Source organism: Schistocerca piceifrons, chromosome 6, assembly GCF_021461385.2.
Source record: "Schistocerca piceifrons isolate TAMUIC-IGC-003096 chromosome 6, iqSchPice1.1, whole genome shotgun sequence".
In the NCBI taxonomy this organism is placed as follows: domain Eukaryota; kingdom Metazoa; phylum Arthropoda; class Insecta; order Orthoptera; family Acrididae; genus Schistocerca; species Schistocerca piceifrons.
The window spans coordinates 515,368,852-515,387,586 of record NC_060143.1 but is presented as its reverse complement, the minus strand read 5'-3'; positions in this window follow the sequence as shown (position 1 = coordinate 515,387,586).

Genomic DNA, 18,735 nt, shown 5'->3' with positions numbered 1-18,735 from the left:
TACGGAAGCCTGCTTGGTATTCCCCAATCAAGTGGTCGGTCTGGCATTCTACTCTGTTCAGTAAAGCTTTAGAAAGGATCTTGTACGTGACCGGTAATAGGGATATTCCTCTGTAGTTGTTCGGGTCAGTCTTGTCACCATTTTTGTGTAGTGGGTGTATCAGGGCAGTTTTCCAGTCGTCAGGAATTTTCATGGTCTTCCGGATGTCTTCCAAGATCCTGTGGATGTCTTTGGTGAGTTCTGGGTCTTGTGACTTCCAGATTTCCGCGATGATGCCATCTTCTCCTGGTGCTCTACGATTCTTGAGTGACTTGATTATTTCATTAACTTCTTCTAGAGTTGGAGTTTCACTATCTGGATTGTATGTGCTCGTTTTTGTCATCATTTCTTCCATAGGGGGGGTCCGTGTTGAGCAGTTTTTCAGAGTACTTTGCCAGAATGTCACAATTGTTTTTGGTATTGGTTTCTAGGGTTCCATCCGCTCTTCTGAAGCACAGGTTGGGTGGTTGATATCCAGTCATATTTTCTGTGAACGTTCTGTAGAAGTTTCTTGTATTGTTCTTCATGAAGTCCGATTCGATCTCTGTCAGTCGCCGTTATATATATATATATATATATATATATATATATATATATATATATATATATATATATATGTGTGTGTGTGGGTGTGTGTGGTGTGTGGGTGTGTGTGGGTGTGTGTGGGTGTGGGTGTGTTTTAATTCCTAACAAACCAAGCTGCTGAAGTCATCGGCCCCTAGATTTACACACTACTTAAACTAACTTACGCTATGCAGCGCAAGTAAGAGAGCAGTTGACACACTGAATCAGCTTATTGGTATCTATACACGCAAGGAGAAAACCAACAGGTAGCCAATGATGACCTTCTGCACCATTTTTGATTGCTGCTTCTGCTTACAACGCTTTTGTGCAGAAAGAAATCCAGAGTGAAAAAAAAAATTCTTTACATAAGAAGAATATATCTCGATGAATTGGGAAGACTCTTAGTTACTTCATACACTGATGTTAGCAAATCATTGCATAAAGTGAACGTTCATCGAGAATTGTTAAAAAAATACAGTCAGCAAATCCATGAAAACCGAGCTCCAGCTATGGCAACCAAAACTGCAAACGTGCGAGGTGCAAATTCTGTCCATCAAATTGAGACCACAAGACACCAATGAAGAGTTCAGATTGTAACAAACATGTTTGTAAAGCTAACGATAGATTCCAATGCCCAAACTGTGGACTTTTAAGTGAAGCTATATTCTCCTATTCGCCGTGATTGACAGTTTATACGTTAAGTGAAACTCTATTGCGCAACAGTTCCATGAGGGCTAAAGCTTACATCATTGTTGAGATTGTTTATATTGTAACAAATAAACCAAAATTTCAAATTATAAAGGTTTTTAAAAATTTATAATCATCGTGCCCTTCAAATATCATACCTGGTCAATATGACCTGAGAGAGCATATGGGTACAACTATTGCAAGGGAGGTAGCAGGGTGAAAATCTCCATGGGGTTCTATGACGTCATCTCCCAACTCGCCGTCTCCGTACGCTTAGGGACTTTTCTAGCGTCTCTGCCTCTGTCTAGTTATAGTCGTAAGCTCTTCGCTCGAGTCTTTTCAGGAAGAAAGGAGAGGGAGTACATACGTTCGCAAGTACAACGGGTAACGATTATTATAGATTGACTGGTTGGTTAGCAGTGAATACTGTACTTTGTAGATTATTATTATTATTATTATTATTATTACTAATAGTACTATTACTATATGCGATTAGACCCTGTTGGATCGGGCGAAGGCTGTGATCTTCAAGATGACCTCGTACAGCTAAAGCCTGTGTTCAGAGGTAAATAAGTATAACACCTCAGCACTATGAAATTTGTGAGATGAAAATCACAAATGTAGCCCAAGAAGAGGAAATTCCAATGGTTTTTCTTCCATGCACCACAAATGCTTCGTCAGCTTTCTGCCAGAATCATCAAGAAACAAATGAAGGAGGTGATCTTTCAGCCGACGGCGAAGACTGTAGCTCTTGTAGATACTGTGAGGAGCGATCGTCTTTTACAAATTCAGAGGGCGAATAAAATTCATCATAAATCATAAATACACGAAATATATAAAATTAACCAGCTGTGCGGTGTATCGATCACCAAACCATATCCGCCCAATACAACGGGAAAGAGCTGCAGTGGCACAATATTGAATGTTCCACGGATTACGACAGTGTTCGGATATTGGTTCAAAATGGTTCAAATGGCTCTGAGCACCATGGGACTTAACTTCTGTGGTCATCAGTCCCCTAGAACTTAGAACTACTTAAACCTAACTAACCTAAGGACATCGCACACGTCCATGCCCGAGGCAGGATTCGAACCTGCGACCGTAGCAGTCACGCGGTTCCGGACTGAGCGCCTCAACCGCGAGACCACCGCGGTCGGCTCGGATATTGGCCTGATCCTTATGGCGTTCTCTTAAGTATGAAAGGATGGCTGGTAGACAACCTGACCAACCAGATGACGTCCTCCAGCTAGACAATTCATGGAATAGTTGAAGGTTATTTAAAATCCGTCGGCGTAACTGTAGGAAAATAAGTGCTTGTATCACCGCACGCATTTCTTTTTATTGATTTACATAGCGGTGAGAAACAGTCTGCAAACCTTGTACGGATTGTGCTGAAACACAACTGTTAAGAAAAAAAATCGATACGTTGCCCCGTTTCAGAGTTTATCAGCACTGATGATAGCCAATTAAGCTGTTGGCGCTCACATTCAAGGGGCCCGTCGGATAAAATCAGTGTTCATTGTTCTTGTTCAAAATGGTTCAAATGGCTCTAAGCACTATGGGATTTAACATCTGAGGTCATCAGTCCCCTAGACTTAGAACTACATAAACCTAACCAACCTAAGTACATCACACACATCCATTCCCGTGGCAGGATTAGAACCTACGACTACAGCAGTCGCGTGGCTCCAGACTGAAGCGTCTGGAACCGCTCGGCCACCATGGCCGGCTTGTCCACTGTTCTCATAGTGTAGATGATATCACACGAGACAGGTTTCATGTCCAAGTTATGTATCACTCTCTTGCTCGCTTTTAGGAAACCAAACGAAGAACTCGTTTGCCAACTCTCTCTCTGGAAGTCCGCTTTGATTTACGCGCTCAACGGTCTGACTGTCTAACTTCAATGCTAAATCACTCGATACGCCGCAACATATTGAATTTTTTTCTTAATAATTTTTTCGCAGCACAACCTTTTTTCAACGCTCTTAGAAGATTTCCAGACTGTTTCTGATTACCCTTATTGAATGGTGTGTAGTGAAACATGTTTATACTTCGGTCTCCTTTGTTGATCTAGAAAGAGTTTGTTATAAGAGGTAATGATGTGTGATTTTGCTTACTGTGTTTTACGTCTGATTGTCGCTTAAACGGGAAATAAATGTAACTCCATCTTGGCCACAGGAGCATTGGGCCGCAGCTGGTCAATGAAATGTGATACTACCGTACCAACAGCAGTTATTTTGATATTTTTTTACTACGGAAACAGTTTCGATGTTCCATTTACATTACACTTAGGCCTATCACATGAATGACACGACATACCTCTCGCCCATGTATAAGGCAACAATGTTCGCACCTGGTTCCGTGAATATCCGAACTTCACGAGCATTGTGCTTTTCACACATGAGTGAACGTCGAAACTGGTTGCCTAGCAAAACAGTATCAAATCAACTGCTGTTGATACAGTATTATTACATCAGATCAGGAAATGTTTGCTAGTACATTTTTGAGGTAGTACTTCTTTTATCACGTTTGGGTTCTGCTATCTCAAGCTGGTTCAGCGCACTGCACATTTCTTGATGCGAAATACGATACAATATAGCATCACTTGGGCTTATTGCCATACTCTTAGGTTAACGCGTCACTGTGGGTCGCCGTGATAGGTGTTGCCAACTGAACCGCTAGTTTGGTAAGTACTTGATGTTCTCTTCTTATGTTTTTTTTCATATGTGTATTACGTGTTTCTGATTACGTTAATACGTTTTTAATAGTTTAATATGGAAGTGGTACTGAGGTTTAACTAAATGGCCAGTAGTGGGACAAGGTAGTGGACAGCGTATTGAAAGCAGGGAATGAAGAAACCATGCTGAAACATATTACATACACAATTAACATTTCCAAAAACCTGTAACTGATCATAAAATGATTGTCATAATTCTTCTTACGAGCTGACGCACTTGAAAAATAGCGGTGACTCGCGTAAAAGCTCGCGTCCGATCGACTAAATGAACTACTGAATAAAAGGTCAACTCCCTGAGATACGAAGGGGTGCAGTTAATCTCTTCTGGTCAAAACACGTAGTACGATGAAACAGTAAACGTGCCAATGGTTTTAAATAGTCGTCAGAAGGACGCAGTTACGCAACAGAATAATTTACACGGTAGCGTCTACCTTCGTTCCTCGCTGCGTCGATGATCAATAACCGAAGGAGAAAGTTCCGGGTCAAATGGACTCGACGTGAGCAGTTAAGTCCTCTGATTATTCATTTCTCCATGTCTTCGCTCACTGTGAAGGGTGTGGAGAATACAATTATAAACTCTAAACCCCCATGGAATATATTTACAGTATCAGGAAGCAACGTGTCCTGTAGTTTCCTACTGAACGGAATTTCTTCCTCACAGTCGGATGTTGACTACGTACTTAACACTGTACTGCAATGACAACATCTGTCCACTGCTTGCATCACCAGGTACAACCCACAAGCTCTTCTTTGGTCTCGATCGCTTACAGCCCGCTGTCGCCATTCAACCACCGGCCGCGCTCCCCATATGATCTCGTACACAGTCACACTTTTAGTTTTCTCACTCTTATGACTGATTGGAACAACTCGATTAATAGACCATTACAATTAGGAGGCTCACCTCCAAAAAGTAGTGGAATTCTGAAAACGGTTTTAATCCTTCAAGTACACCTCTGATATGATTTCTGAGTGGATCTGTAGCCATGACGTAAAGAAAACATCCCAAAATTTCGGAACATTACTGTCTTTACTTTTATTTTATTTATTTTTCAAATTCCCCTGAAACTAACCGTTTAATCGAAAGAGCTAAGGCTGCCAAAACTGTAGACTGTCAATGTTCGCATTGACTGAGTACCAAAACTACGCGATTTGACTGAATATTTTGTTGAATCCTGCCTACTCATCAATATGGGATGTCCAGGAAACCTACTTCCTTCTATCACTAGACTACATTCAAACAAATCGTATTAATGATTTTTATTACAAAAGAAAGAAATACAATAGTCAACTTTGTTAAACAGATGTGTCGCAAGCAAAGGGCGACAGACAAAATAAGAAATCTCTTCAGTATAGCAGTTCCAAGTTTCAGCTACGTAGAATGTCTGAGTAAAGTAAGGAGCTTTGACGTTTCTATTCAGGTCGCTGGTCTCAAAGCTTCTTGTAGAACTGGGCCGCGGCCAGTCGTACGCGGTGCTTATGTTCTCTTCGCATAGAGGCAGCTGCTGTCGCGTTGTCGTCCTGGAGATTGGTCGGTCAGCGTGCAACTGGCTGACGTCTTCTTCACAGCCCTCTGTGCTCTGTGGTTCACGACTGGCGTGCCGGCGCTTCACGTAACGCCGTAACATATTTTCCTGCGGAAAATCTACGTCAGAAAACGGTAAATTTTCACATAGTACGAAAAAAAAAAAATCTTTTCGTCGCTATAAAATGTCCATTGTCCGAGAACAGTCCAGTTTGACGCACTATTTTATCGAAGAAGAGTTGAAGAGTATCAAATTGTTTCAGAAAGTCTAAGAATGTGACAAAAAACTTAGCTGGTAAGTAAATATTGCCATTATTCAGTTACACGTAAAATATTATTCGAGGGATCGATGTGCTAGACTGGGTGCAGTGGAAAATGAGCCTAACATTAATCGATCGTCAGTTCAAAAACTTGACTTCAAAGCCGGCAATTTTTATTGTGCTAAAGACGCATCGGAGAATTACAAGAAAAAAAAAAGAAGAGAAGAAACCGATTTTCTTCTATAACTGCATAGTATGTCGAATACATCAAGCATTGGTATGGCAGGACTGGTTTTGGCGGATACCCTGACATGATGACTGACAAGAGCACAAAATTAGCTGAACGGCTGCACAGAGTCACCAAAAGAGCTGCACCATCTGTCACGTTTAATGAATCATCAGTAACCAAGTCAGAAGAAGTGTTTCTGTCCAACGAACAAAACGACATTTCTTTATTGACTACACAGCTAGAGGGTGAGCACATCATTATTAAGCAAGCTGCTGAGGACGTCGATACTCTATTTGTAGCTACAGCTGTTGACGTTGCTCAACACTCTGAGTGTGTTGCGGTCGTTGTGGAGGACACTGACCTCCTTGTCATTCTCACCGCCTCAGCACCATTATACCCCAAAATTTCACTACTTAAGTTAGGCTAAGGCAGACAAAGTGACGTAGTGTACGGACCCCTAAATCTGAAGTTGTTTCGTGTATCAAAAGACAACACACTTATCCTAAATGCTTTCTGCGACTGGGAAGTGTAGTGGACAATTCATCGTTTCTCGATATAAGGAAACTGAAACTACAGTGCTGCAGACGAAAATCAACCTACTGAAAACAGCAGAGGTATTGAGTAGTTCCAGTGCTATTGTTGATGAGATTGATGAAGCTGGACAGAAGTTCATAGTAACCCTGTACTTCGAAGATGAAACAAAGCTATTAAATATTCTTCGCTATCATATCGTTGAAAAAATAATATCAAAGACATTATTCAAGCTCGCCCCTTTGCCTCATATAGAAGCAGTGCTTGACTGCAATCCCTGGCGACGTTTTTTCAGGTGACAGCTAGGAAGAATAATCCACTGGATCCACTGCATTGGGGTTGGAAGGCGTCAGAATTCGGTCTATTTCCAATCACTACTACTAAAAGAGGAGCATCTGCCGAACTGTTGAAAACTATTTACTAAACATGCGAAGGAGGTTTTTCCTGCAGGAAAAGAGGCATTAAGTGTACCGCGATTTGCAAACTGTGCCAAGGCCAAGCGTGTGCCTCTGCTCTAACTGACATCCCTATTATTGACATGGAGGATTGTGAGATGGATAATGACATTTTGGAATAAGGAAGAGGACATCCGACCTAGGATATGAACACAAAAGAAGTGGAAGAATTACTATTATCAGGGCCCTCATTCTCCAAGCGTGTAAAAAGGTAATCATCTATAATTAAGAAAAACGTATTATACATAGCAAAACACAAATACTTCATTCTAAGTAGAAGTACTTTGCTTTATTACTCTAAGGCAGTTTCATATAGCCACATGTAACTCAAATTATTGTTATCTGAGTCAAGTTTCTTTATTCCTAGCGCGACTGCTACGGTCGCAGGTTGGAATCCTGCCTCGGGCATGGTTGTGTGTGATGTCCTTAGGTTAGTTAGGTTTAAGTAGTTCTAAGTTCTAGGGGACTGATGACCACAGATGTTAAGTCCCATAGTGCTCAGAGCCATTTGAACTACTAGGAAGTAGTAATAAACGTAACATATTTCTTTCCACTAATATCCTCCTAAACAAATTCTTTTGCTCTTAGTATACTATTCTTATTTTAAGTTCTTAGGTTTGGAAATATTATGTCGATAACATGTAGATTATGGGTTATGCAGGAGTAAAGCATTAAGAAAGGGAATATTAGAAAAATCCATTGAAAGGAAAGTAGAAAGCTGAGGTTGCTCGTTAACCATGTGATGTACATATAACTTGTGACATTTACTTGCCAGCTAGGTTTTTCGTCACTTTCTTTGACCTCTTCAAAACACAATTTGATGCTCTACAACTTTTATTCTATAAACTTTTGCTCGAAATTCACCAATTCTATAATATTTGTTTTAAAGCAACGAAAAGTGTTTTTTGAAAAGTGTAGTTCAAATGGTTCAAATGGCTCTGAGAACTATGGAACTTAACATCTGAGGTCATCAGTCCCCTAGAACTTAGAACTACTTAAACCTAACTAACCTAAGAACATTACACACATCCATGCCCGAGGCAGGATTCGAACCTGTAACCATAGCGGTCCCGCGGTTCCAGACTAAAGCGCTTAGAATCGCTCGGCCACACTGGCCGGCTTGAAAAGTGTGAAAAATTATCTTTTTCTGGCATTTCTTGTCTGTAGGAAAATTTAGTCAAATAGCAAAGTTTTGATACTGAATAGATGCAGAGTTTAATGCTCTGCAATTTTGGTAATTAGGATTTTAGATTAAACGCTTAATTTCAGAGGAATGTGAAAATAAAAAAGAAACAGAAAAGTCCAAACTATTTGTGGTTTTACTTTCGCCATGGCTGAATGTCCACCAACAATCGTGAAAACTTCAGATTATTCATATCGGAGGTCTACTTGAGTAATTAAAATAATTTCCAGAATTCCATTAGTTTTTTGGAAGGCAACCAGTCTCTCTCTCCCGCTTTTCATAGACACTGCAATCGACTTAGCACAGTTGAGAAACAGGCGTAGTAACCACATATAGCTGGTAGCATTGCAGCATGCTTTCCATAGCTTGTTTAAGAGCTCTAGATGCTAACGATGCCGTTCCTTGAAACTCTACAGAGGTCGAGAAGATTCCTTGTTGGTGGCTGAGATCTTGCATTTCGGCTGCCCACACCATTCCAAAAGCAAACGGTGGGCTTCAGATACGGACTGTCAATTGGCCATACCTTGCATCGGACATCATTAGAGAAAATTCGTTTACAAAAGCAAACTGAAACAAAACGTAGCCCTCATGCGTTTCCGAACATTGTCTTCTGCTCATGCAATACATCCTGTTTCTACCTCTCAGTGTTAACATCCTTTCACCAATAATCATGGAATATCGTATGTGAAGCCTTATATGCTCAGCCAATAGAATACTTCTCAACGACGACACTGAAACAGCACTGAACGTTAGCTTTTTCTCAGAGTTTCTTATTTGAGACGAGGCGTAAGTCTGAGATGGACACACACCGACAGACAAGCAGTGCACTTGGAATGACGTTACTTTGTACCATTTCGCCATTCGTAATGCACATACACTACTGGCCATTAACATTGATACACCAAGAAGAAATGAAGGTGGTAAACAGGTATTCATTGGACAAATATATTATACTAGAACTGTCATGTGCTTACATTTTCACGCAGTTTGGGGGCATAGATCCTGAGAAATTAGTACCCACAAGAACCACCTCTGTCCGTAATAACGGCCTTGATACGCCTGGGCATTGAGTCAAACAGAGCTTGGATGGCGTGTACAGGTACAGCTGCCCATGCAGCTTCAACACGATACCACAGTTCATCAAGAGTAGTGACTGGCATATTGTGACGAGCCAGTTGCTCGGCCACCATTGACCAGACGTTTTCAGTTGGTGAGACATCTGGAGACTGTGCTAGCCAGAGCAGCAGTCGAACATTTTCTGTATCCAGAAAGGTCCGTACAGGATCTGCAACATGCGGTCGTGCATTATCCTGAAATGTAGGGTTTTGCAGAGGTCGAATAAAGGGTAGAGCCACTAGCCGTAACATATCTGAAATGTAACGTCCACTCTTCAAAGTGCCGTCAATGCGAACAAGAGGTGACAGACGTGTAACCAATGGCCCCCCATACCATTACTCCGAGTGATACGCCAGTATGACGATGACGAATACACGCTTACAATGTGCGTTCACCGAGATGTCGCCAAACACGGATGCGACCATCATGATGCTCTAAACAGAACCTGGATTCATCCGAAAAAATTACGTTTTGCCATTCGTGCACCCAGGTTCGTCGTTGAGTTCACCATCGCAGGCGCTCCTGTCTGTGGTGCAGCGTCAAGGGTAACCACAGCCATGATCTTCGAGCTGATAGTCCATGCTGCTGCAAACGTCGTCGAACTGTGCAGATGGTTGTTGTCTTGCAAACGTCCCCATCTGTTGACTCAGGGATCGAGACGTGGCTGCACGATCCGTTGTAGCCATGCGGATAAGATGCCTGACAACTCGACTGCTAGTGATACGAGGTCGTTGGGATCCAACACGGCGTTCCGTATTAGCCTCCTGAACCCGCCGATTCCATATTCTGCTAACAGTCATTGGATCTCGACCAACACGAGCAGCAATGTCGCGATACGATAAACCGCAATCGCGATAGGCTACAATCCGACCTTTATCAAAGTCGGAAACGTGATGGTACGCATTTCTCCTCCTTACACGAGGCATCACAACAACGTTTCACCAGGGAACGCCGGTCAACTGCTGTTTGTGTATGAGAAATAGGTTGGAAACTTTCCTCGTGTCAGCACTTGTAGGTGTCGCCACCTACTGTGAATGCTCTGAAATGCTAATCATTTGGATATCACAACATCTTCTTCCTGTCGGCTAAATTTCGCGTCTGTAGCACGTCATCTTCGTGCTGTAGCAATTTTAATGCCAGGTTGTGTACATATTAGTACACTAACATATTTTCCACTTTCGACTTTCGGTAAATCAAACCCTGGCGGACTAAGCCCTTTGAGGCGAAGCTGCCAAACTATTGCAAAGCTTTCCTTGGGCCATATTTGCGGGTGTTCTCAGATAATATGCGGTCCCTGAAGCATTGTGGTCTGTTTCTTATTTCGACATACATCACATAGCGATTGTAGCAGCGGAGTCGCCCGTGTATGCAAGTATCACTCAGAATAATGATGCACCCAGTTCGATTAAACTGTGGTGATAAAAGTCATGGGATACATTATAATATCGTATTGGATCTTCTTTTGCGCAATGTAGTGTATCAACTCAACAAGTCATTGGAAGTCTCCTGCAGAAACACTGAGCCTGCTGCCGTTACATCAATCCATAATTGTGAAAATGTTACCAGTGCTGGATTTTGTGCACGAATTAATCTCTCGATTATGTCGCATACTTGTTCGATGTGATTCACGTTGGATGATGTGGGCGGCCAAGCCATTCGCTCGAACTGTCCAGCATGTTCTTCAAATCAGCAGCGTACAGTTGTGACCGGGTAACAGGGCACATAGTAGTCCCAAAAAATTCCCATCTGTTGTTTGGGAACACGGGGTCCATGAATGGCTGCAGATGGTCTACAAGTAAAGCAACATAAAAATTCCCAGTCAGTGATCGGTTCAGTTGGACCAGAGGACCCAGGCAATTCCATTTAATCACAGACGACACCATTATGAAGCCACTATCAGGCAAGGCAACAGTGCCTTGTTGACAACTTGGGTCAATGGCTTCGTGGTGTGTGCGTCACACTCGAATCCTACCGTCGGCTCTTATCAGCTGAAATGAGGCCTCGTCTGATCACACATTCTGTGTCGTACCGCACCGTTTGTCGGAGACTAGTAGCAGCCGAACTAGGGAATTACCGCCCACAGTGTAGGCTGCCGTTAAAGACACAACACGAACGGGTGCGTTTGGAGCAGTGCCGTGATGGGGAAGCATGAGCTGTTGGTGAAAGACGTCTTGTTGCATTTTTAATATGTATAAGGGTACATGAGGTGTTCTATTTACGAGGGAATGCTAGGTGTAATGTTTATGATACTCTGAAGAGATGCAAACTGCAGCCAATGAAATGATATAGTTTAAGAGACTTTACTGGTCTAATTCAGATATGGTTTTATGTATTATACTGAAGCGGCGAGTGAAAATTTGGACCTGCTTACTAGGCAGTCACAGGCTGGATCCCCCATTTACGTTCGATGCTGAGTTGCTATTCGGGAGCATGGAGAGCCTCGGCAGTTTTTTTCGTATAAAAGAGGGCATTTAAAGCACACTGGGGTGGCAGTGAGAATTTGAATCGAGAAGGGAGGCGTGCCAGGCTAATTCATGCAGTGGTGTGAACCGCTGTGCCAGTATGACTTAGTACCTAACGCACCTGCTTAGCAAGCAGAACACTTGGGTTCGGTTCCCGGCCCTGGTACCAATTTTCACTCGCGCTTCAGTTTACATACACAAATACTCCACTGTGGGTTCCTGAAAGTAACACTTTCCACAAAGAAAGCGTACCAGACGCCACATACTCGGTGGGCTTCTAAATGTACAGGGTGATTCAACAAGAATACCACAACTTTAAAAATGTGTATTTAATGAAAGAAACATAATATAACCTTCTGTTACACATCATTACAAAGAGTATTTAAAAAGGTTTTTTTTCACTCAAAAACAAGTTCAGAGATGTTCAATATGGCCCCCTCCAGACACACGAGCTATATCAACCCGATACTCCAACTCGTTCCACACTCTCTGTAGCATATCAGGCGTAACAGTTTGGATAGCTGCTGTTATTTCTCGTTTCAAATAATAAATGGCGGCTGGGAGAGGTGGCCGAAACACCATATCCTTAACATACCCCCATAAGAAAAAATCGCAGGGGGTAAGATCAGGGCTTCTTGGATGTCAGTGATGAAGTGCTCTGTCACGGGCTGCCTGGCGGCCGATCCATCGCCTCGGGTAGTTGACGTTCAGGTTTCATAACTAACCTTTTTCGTAGGACTCTCCATACAGTTGACTGTGGAATTTGCAGTTCTCTGCTAGCTCTGCGAGTCAATTTTCCTGGGCTGCGAACAAATGCTTGCTGGATGCGTGCTACATTTTCATCACTCGTTCTCGGCCGTCCAGAACTTTTCCCTTTGCACAAACACCCATTCTCTGTAAACTGTTTATACCAACGTTTAATACACCACCAATCAGGAGGTTTAACACCATACTTCGTTCGAAATGCACGCTGAACAACTGTCGTCGATTCACTTCTGCCGTACTCAATAACACAAAAAGCTTTCTGTTGAGCGGTCGCCATCTTAGCATCAACTGACGCTGACGCCTAGTCAACAGCGCCTCAAGCGAACAAATGTACAACTAAATGAAACTTTATAGCTCCCTTAATTCGCCGACAGATAGTGCTTAGCTCTGCCTTTTGTCGTTGCAGAGTTTCAAATTCCTAAAGTTGTGGTATTCTTTTTGAATCACCCTGTAATATCCACGCCAACTTTTCCTAGCGTTACCGGTCGCAACGTGCCTGCCTGTTGTAAAGATAACTCGTAGTAGTAGTTCCGATTGCTTTCTTCTCCGCCGGCCGTAGACTGTATAACTTACACGTAATAAGGGGTACAGAACAGAGTGGCAAAATGGTAAAATCTCAACACTACTAAAAATGAGAATTGCGAAATAATGGGATGCCATGATTTTCTTGTATTCATAGAATCACACGTGAAAACGATCCCGAAAGCCAGTCTACTGTTAATGTTCTCTGCAAACTTTCCGCTTGCTAATGGATTTGTTTTTCACGCGCACTGTAAATACTCATAGATAATACATGACGCAATCTTTTCCCACCCCTGGGAGAAGTTCAAGCCTGAAAGGGGTACGAGACTGAACTTCATACCCGGATCAATGTGTTGTCTCTTTCGAAACTGGTCGTTAACCCCTGCTTTCTTAACAGCTTGTTGCCTGCCCGCTCAGCACGTTTGTGATTGGTTTATATAGTCCGCAAGTGATTATCAGTAGCAACTGAAGAATCCAATTAGTTTCTGAGCATGAGTTAAGAATTATTGAAATAGTTGATAACGAGTTATCAGTGGAGGAAGCGTCAGCAGCACGCTTAGAGATGTGAATTTCAAACAGTGAATCAAAATAATGAAAGATACAGATGTTGGTGCGAGGCCCCGTAGTTGAATCGCCGCTCTCCAGCAACATACGGTTTCTACTCACCCCACCGTTCTCACGCTCTAAGGCCATCTGTCGCGTCTCTTTAGGGGCATGCATCTTGCTGCGAACCAAGCAGAACTAGCACTCCTGAAAGAAAGGATATTGCGGAGACATGGCTTAGCCACAGCCTGGGGGATGTTTCCAGAATGAGATTTTCACTCTGCAGCGGAGTGTGCGCTGATATGAAACTTCCTGGCAGTTTTCTGTAAAGTTTGGAAGGTAGGAGACGAGGTACTGTCAGAAGTAAAGCTGTGAGTAACGGGCGTGAGTCGTGCTTCTGTAGGTCAGATGGTACAGCCCTTGCCTGCGAAAGGCAAAGGTCCCGAGTTCGAGTCTCGGTCGGGCACACAGTTTTAATCTGCCAGGAAGTTTCAACAAGCATTTCGTTTCATAAACTTTTAGTTGCAGATACCTACATTTTCATCGTCATGTAAACATACAGCTACCACAGCGGCACACTACGAGCAATCCAGTATTAACAACACCTTCATTCAGTTTGTGTTCAGCAATACAATAACTTGCCACTTAAAGGCGTACAACACTTTGATAGAGTCAGGATAGTGACTTCACTTTCAGCAGGTCCTACACAGCAAGATGTTGTCGATCGGTTGCATGTCACTCAAAGCAGTGTGTCCAAGGTGTGGAGAAAGTACAGAGAGACGGGAAATGTGAACGACAGACCTCTCAGTGGTCATCCTCGTTTGACAACACCAATGCAAGACCGTTTCCTCCAGCTGGCGGACCGCTGGCGCCCAACATCAACTGCCAGAAATATTGAAAATGACTTCTTCCGGGCAACAGGGATTATTCTTATCTCAGACCAAACGGTTCATAGGAGATTGCTTCAAGGTAGTCTTCATTCCAGATGATCAATGATAAGGTTTGCACTGAACCAACGGCACCGACGCAATCGAATGGCCTGGGCTCTTGCACATCGATATTGGACCACTGCAGAATAGAGTAATGTCATGTTTGCTGATGAGACCAGGATTGTTTTGGGACAGGACACTAGACGTGTTAGAGTTTAGAGCTAGACGATACCAGGAACGGCGATACGTTCAGGTAGTCCGTCTTTTTACAGGTGGAAGTGTAATGTTCTGGGCGGCAATAATAATGAGATGGCAGACCACTCCAGTTCCCATCTACGGCAATTTGACTGATCGACAATACCTCCAAGATGTCCTGCAAACGACTGTAAGGCCCTAAAGACGTGAACTCGGTGACAACTCGGTGACATACACTCGGTGACAAGGTCTCGGTATCTTCAAAGATCAACCACACGCATTGACATGCACAGTCCCCAGATATGAATGCAATTGAGCATGCATAGGACTTGTTGAAGGTGACCACTGCACAGCGTCAGAAACCATCTGATAATGTTTAGGGCCTAACTGAAGCTGCCATTGAGGGGTGTGACCTCATACGCCAAGATGAACTTGATGGCCTCATCCAGGATGCCTTGCGGAGTGGAAGAATTCATCTGAGTGTGGGAAGAACACACTCAGTACTAAAGACTGATAACCATCATCATGGGATAATGATTTTCACTGATTTTGTTTTCAAGACATGCACTTAGGAGATAGCCTTCCGTTCTTGTCTTCAGAAGGAATTATGTTTATTTTGTTAACAAGGTATTGTACAAACGTCAATGGGTGTACTATAAGAAGTGATTGTAATAGACTCTAAGATATTCGAAACTCTTACTGATGTATGAATATTCGAACAAATAGCCAATGTGTTAAATATACGACATTAAGTGTATAAGCGAGAAAAAGCTTGGAAAAAGTTTGAAAGTAAGTTTAGCGTTTGTTAATCGCTATGTGTCATTATTATGAGAAAGCAGGAAATTTGCTCTCCTTTTTAATGAAACCAGGTTTCTCAAGCATCTCAATGTTTATCACTTCAAATTTCCTGTAATGTGTGTCGCACTGCGATATAATTTTGCTGGCACATTTAGTGGTATATGTGGATATTGCCTGCAAAATGTGTTGGGAATAAAGATTTAGCAGGAAAGCAGTAATACGTTTAAAGAGGTTTATCACTTATTACAGATTTGCTGTTCATGCAGATAACTACCACGTGAGGCCTGGTATTTCACCGCTTTGTTTTGGAATTGAGAGGGGAGGGGGGGGGGGGGGGCAGGGTGTCAACGAGAATAAAATTCTGTAAAGCTTTGAAATCATGTGTAAAGTTTGTTGAATAAAGTCTGCGTGTTTTCGGGCAATGTGTTGCACTCCAGTTACCTCAAGCCCCCACCTTTCTCGAGGTCGGTGGCTGTTAACCCTACAACGCATTTTTCCAAATATGAAGCGATATGCACATGAAGTTTGGCTAAAACCGATAAAGCAATTTTGGAGGACATGTGAAACATACTTTTATATACTGAAAGGTGGCTACACCGAGCCACGGCGCCAGAGATACCGCCAAAGAGTATTATTCAGCCGCCTCCACAGACAGTGCTTGGGGAGAACTCGTAGTAGTCAGTGCTTGTTGAGATGTGCTAGTGAAAAGTGCTTGTTGAGATGTCGTAGTAAAGAGTGCTTGTCGAGAGGTCGTGGTGGAGAGTTCTTGTTGAGATGTGGTAGTAGAGAGTCGGTGTGGAGATATATTGTAATGATTAGAGTGATTTTCGTCAATATATGAAGGTAAAAGAAAAAAATTTTTCCTTTTCTTTTTATTATCTCAATGTCTTAAATAATGCAGCATTACAGGTTCAGTCAACAAAGCATCTGGCTTGTGTTCTTGTATTAGAGTGTAATTCTGCTTTCCTTACGCAATCATAGTATTTCTATTTTTTAATTACTTCAGTATAAATGATATTTAAAATTTCTTGCCTAATTGAAGAAGAACCATGCCAGATGTGTACGTTGAGTCATACTTCCACACACAGAACAGTTATACTTGTGCCTTGGTTTCGTAGGTTTTATAGTTGCTGGGGACTTAATTAATTAATTGTATTAACAGGAAATTGTCATTTCATTCTTGTTGTTGTTCCATGCAGTCAGATTGCGGACAAAAACTAGTCAGGGCCAACCGTTTACGAGACACAGCGTAATCGGACATACAGCTACGAAAAATAAAAATTATTTCAAAAATAATAATTAAGCCCCCACGCACATGGCGACCGCTGCTTCGGATCGTCCCTTGGAATCTTCTGATTGTAAAAATAGTAGACAGTAGTATTGTTGTAGTAATTTGTAGTTTAGTAAGTGTAATCTATATTGCATATGTAGATTTGGTAATTGGCATTCTTCTAATGGTATTTTTCAAAATTTATTTTTTTTGTTGTCTTGTCTATGGGTTTGATAATTCAGTGCAATTATTTCAATTGTTCGTTAATCGTGTTTGAGGGAAGTATATCGTGTGAATGGTATTGTTGGTGATAACGTGTTATATTCTCTGTAATTTTCGTATTGTGACGAGTTTTGTATGTTTTGTAAATGATTACGCGATCGATGAAAAAGGCGAAAATGATGAATAGTGAGAATGACGAAATTGTTGACATGGCGAACTCGCCAACACAGGACAACAGTATCATGAATAATGGTGTTGAAAACAATTTAATAAGTCGGGAAGATAGTCCGGAACCATTTCAACATTTTTCTCAATCAGAAAATTCACAGAATACGAGATTAACGACAGAAGATATGGAGCAATTGATGAGTGCTATATTAAATTTGGGAGCACGAATGGAAACACGGTTAGACTCACAAATAGGAACAATTAAAACAGAGATGGGAACTTTATCAACACGGTTAGACTCACAAATAGGAACAATTAAAACAGAGATAGGAACAATTACAACTGGTATGGGAACAATGGAAACACGGTTAGACTCAGTGGGATCACAGATAGGAACAATTATAACTGATATGGGAACAATGGAAACACGGTTAGGATCTGAATTTAAAACAGAGATAGGAACAATTAAAACAGAGATGGGAACTTTGGAAACACGGTTAGACTCACGAATAGGGACATGTTTCAAAAATATGAAAGATGAATTAAAGAAAGAAATCAGAGAAGAAGTACAACCGATTTCGAATTCTCACAATAATAGATTAATTGCAGTAGAGATTAGACAAAGGGAACAGGATAGAGAACAGGAAGAAAGATATCGCGTGATAGTACAGTAATTTTCAGACTTTAATTTACAACGTGCAAAAGATAAGGAAGAAATATTTGAGAGAATCGAGGAATCCGTACCAAATGACAGATTAAATAACCTAACACAACAGTATGAACAGTTAACTACTAAATGTGTTAATACTGAAACCCGAGTCGCGACACTTACGGAAGACGTAAATAAACAGAAAGAACAAATAGGTGATTTATCGGAAAGAGTTGAGTAGATTTAAGACAAATTGACAAACCTTAGTTTAAATGGGGACAGAGATTCAGATGATACAGCACCATTACCATTTGCAAAAACCGAAGAGTATCAGAACATAAATGAACATCATTATTTTAAACCAGTAATTGCCTTTACAGACAGGAAGGCACCACTTCCGTTGCATTACATCGAACATTCAATACCGATGCAATTTCTGTGTTTGATGGTCAATGCGAAGGTCCAAGGGTTACAGTAAATCTGCAGTGGTGTATCGGATACAACTACAGGACTCCTAGATAATGTTCAAAGCAGATACCGTTTAAAGCGTTACTCTCCTGGAGAGAAGGAGACATGGTATATGTTGTATTCAATACCGATGCAATTTCTGTGTTTGATGGTCAATGTGAAGGTCTAAGGGTTACAGATAAACTGCATTGGTGCATAGGAAAAACCCACAGGTCTCCCAGAAAAGGTTCCAAGCAGATACCGTTGTGGAGCGTTACTCCTCCGGGCAGAAGTCGGCTTGGTGACTGTTATATTCAATACCGATGCAATTTCTGTGTTTGATGGTCAATGTGAAGTTTCAAGGGTTACAGTAAATCTGCAGTGGCGCATCGGAAACGACTACAAGACTCCTAGATAATGTTCGAAGCAGATACCGTTTTAA